At 36.9% G+C, this 3,348-nt stretch overlaps 1 long non-coding RNA gene across 3 annotated transcripts; it reads right to left on the bottom strand.

The window, feature by feature from the left end:
- Window positions 1-805: 805 nt before the first annotated feature.
- Window positions 806-2,875, bottom strand: LOC108166639 (uncharacterized). Of its 3 annotated transcripts, none has more exons than XR_001776976.1 (3): window positions 1,532-2,875; window positions 1,360-1,440; window positions 806-918 (listed from the first exon to the last, which is right to left on the bottom strand). It is a non-coding gene; the product is annotated as an uncharacterized LOC108166639 (long non-coding RNA). The 3 variants fall into 3 exon arrangements; XR_001776977.1 differs by lacking the exon at window positions 806-918 and having other exon boundaries at window positions 1,263-1,440; window positions 1,532-1,611; window positions 1,682-2,875; XR_001776978.1 differs by lacking the exon at window positions 806-918 and having other exon boundaries at window positions 1,263-1,440; window positions 1,532-1,882; window positions 1,982-2,875.
- Between the last annotated feature and the right edge of the window lie 473 nt (window positions 2,876-3,348).

Raw genomic sequence — 3,348 nt, 5'->3', positions numbered from 1 at the left:
CCATGTTTGTTACCTGGCCAGGTGTCTCCTCGCTTCTTTCGCTCAGGTTGTTGTTTTCGTTCATCTGATTTTATTCAGGTTGATTCTCTTCCTCTGCAGCTCTTCGTGTGTTTAAGACACGGGGCTCTGCTGCCCCCTGCTGGTCGGCTGCGGAATCACAGAATCTGCTGAAACCTGCACTGAGCTTTATGAGCATTATGGGATGGCACCGAGTTCAGTAGATTATTTAATCAGAGATAAATGTCTGAGTTCGTAGTTACAGCTGATCGGAGTAGCAGTGGGACTGGATTAAACATTTCGATCGAGTTAATTTCATGGTTTTTAATTAATCACACTTTTAATCTAAAATCATACATTTCCAAAATAATCACCATTTTCTGCTAAATTATTGAATAAATACATGAGCTCAACAAAAGGATGTTTGTCTTAATCTGATTTCTCAGGTTAAATCTGCATCTCTGTATTAATTGCATTAAAATTAGTGAGTATTAAATTAATTGCCACACAAGTTTTGACCCGTTAAAGACATCGCTAGTTCTAATCAGAACCTGGAAATGGACCTCTGAACTGGTTCTGCTTCCAGAGTTCTGGAAGCGGTTCTGAACCGGTTCTGAACCGGTTCTGAACTGGTTCTGCTTCCAGAACTCACCCAGTTCTTCTGGAGAAACAATAACATGTTCTGCAGCAAAATAATAAATAAAAGCTGGAAGTCAACAACCATATACTACACAAAACAAAATAAAGTTTTAGCTTCTTTTTAATAGTTTTTTTAATAGTTTTAAAATAGTTTTAAAAAGGGGCTGAAACTAATGAGGAGCTTATCCGGTTATTTACATGTTATTTATACTTTAATGTATTTTCCCCTGTAGTTTATTGATTCCGCCGCCAGATGGAGACAAAGGGATCTGATTACATTTCCTGTGGAAGAAACCGACTCCAGATTAAAAACCAGGGGCCTCGTGTTTTAAACACTGCGCAGTTTTCACACTAAAACTTGTCAGAAAAGTGTGGAGCACAAAAAACTCAGCTGAGTAAAACTGACCCATTAGAAATAATGATTTAGTCTCTCAAGCAACAAATTAAGAACATTTCCACCTTCATTTAGCTGTGAACTCGCCACAACAGGGGATGTGAATAGCAAGGAAACTGTTGTGAGCTTAAGATGGGTTCTAATGGGCCGATACAATTCATTATGTTCCCACAACCAATTTTATCATAACATTAACCCTGATCCCTCCCACCCACCCCAAAAATAGCTATGAATTCACAATACAAATAACACCAAATAATGACTTTACATTATACAGTTTGTAAAACTGAGATCCATTTACTTTAAGTGAATTCATGTCAAAAACATACCTTCATAAACTTCACAACACGATCAGCTGCACTAGTTTCTCCCTTTGGTTGGAGGCAGGAGACGAACCAGCAGGAAAATGGCTGATAAAATCGTAACACAGGCCATGTTTAGAATTACCACATGAAAATGCAAACATAGGAAAGACTGTTGAACATATTTATTAATACGTACCATAATCAGTTGATCCTGAGCAGGCAGAAGGTCATCCAGGTCATCCTCCGTCGAAGGACAGTGATGACGTCCTGCTCAGTCTAGCAGAACAACAAATACCATCAGAACCCAATTCTAAAGTTCAGTTAATCAAATCTGAGACTTTCTCACCAAGCCTGGTGTATCCAAGAGTCTTGGGATCCAGTGATGACCGGTGCAGATCACATTCTGTCTATGCCTTCATTTTCTCCTTGCTTCTTTGCATCCATCACCAAACTGCTGTTCAGATGTTGAGGTCTGGAGCTCCTCTTGCTGCGCTGAACGGCTTTCAGTCGATAGGCCAGGTAGCCTGTCCACTTTGTAGAAATGCTCCTATCACGTAACAGAAAACACAAAATGTCGATTGCATTACGTTCAAAAGGACAGTTACACGGTTAATCCACATTGAAATAAATCCAAACAAATTATCACCCAAGAAGAGGATCTTCAGGTTCACGTGGCCTGAAGCTGGCGAGCAATTATCTTTCAAACTGGGAAAGAGGCTGGCGACTCCCAGGGTAATGGAGGGAGCCTCCTAAAAACTATTCAATAAGAACATTCATGTTTCACAAAGGGTTAAACAAACTCACACCAATTAAGCAAAGGTTATAAATAGAAAACTCATAATTATGTTAATAATTATGAGTTTTCACATTATTCTAACATTTCTATGGATTTCATACATGTATGTGTTTAACTTTTAAAAGTACCATCAGTCAAAAATATCAGATTAAACTCTGGTCTCCAACCAGCAGGCTAAAAGTCAGGAGTTCATCAAACATATCAGCATCCACATCAACTCCAGAAGAGTCTCAGTCTACAGATTTCACTGCCAAACTGAATTTAGCATGAATGGAAGGAAACACTCATCTTAACACGCTAATTTATAGCATATGGTTGGAACTGGTTAGAATTACATTCATAATTAGAAAATATTTCAAATAACATTTTCAGACAATGAACTGGTGGTTGAAATCACATCTTCAATGTTGCCCATACTGTTGGCAGACAGTTTACCAAAATTTATTTTAATGAAAATAACTAATAAGCATTCTGGACATGATTTGAGATACAGAAACTACCTTAAGCTTAATGGCAGCTGCCACAACAACATAATTAGTACTCAGCTTAACCTCTTGCATGAATTTCAGGTAATCAGTAATCTGTCTCTGGAACCGGAACCCATTTCTGGACTGTGATCAGGGCCGTGCAGAGACACTAAAGGGCAGGAGCTCAAATAAAAAAGGCCCCTCTAACCACATTATAGGACAGAATATTAACAAACAGCTTTCAGAGTTTAATAAACAACGATAAATTACAAACTGTGACATATACAATCAAAGCTAAGGAACATCTCCATATAGAGCATAACACTATGACTATGTAAGATATTTATTAGTAATTTCTTTCTGCAGGTCTATTTTTTAAACCAAACATTTTGTTTTAAAAAAAGAAATTATTACAATTCCAAAAGTTTTGATTACAATTTTATTTTACTTAACTGAGGTTAGTTGTTTTTCATTGAATAATTGGGAAACAAATTTAACTTCATACTCTGAGAACCAGAAACTTAAAGTCTGGTTGAGTTTTTTCCTTCATTAATGATAAACTTTTATTACATTCATTAAATCTATCATGGTAATTCAGGGTGAGTTATTTTTAATTCTAAATTAATATCCTTGTTGGACTTTTATTTAAGTGTTTTTCTCCTTCAGGATACATTTACCTAACGCCAGAATAAATGAAATGTACATTATGCAGCAAAGGAAGTTAGAAGATCGGACATGTATCCATTATGG

This window comes from Poecilia reticulata, linkage group LG10 (genome assembly GCF_000633615.1).
Source record: "Poecilia reticulata strain Guanapo linkage group LG10, Guppy_female_1.0+MT, whole genome shotgun sequence".
Classification (NCBI taxonomy): domain Eukaryota; kingdom Metazoa; phylum Chordata; class Actinopteri; order Cyprinodontiformes; family Poeciliidae; genus Poecilia; species Poecilia reticulata.
The sequence above is the reverse complement of the archived record's forward strand: the minus strand, read 5'-3'. Positions and strand labels throughout refer to the sequence as shown.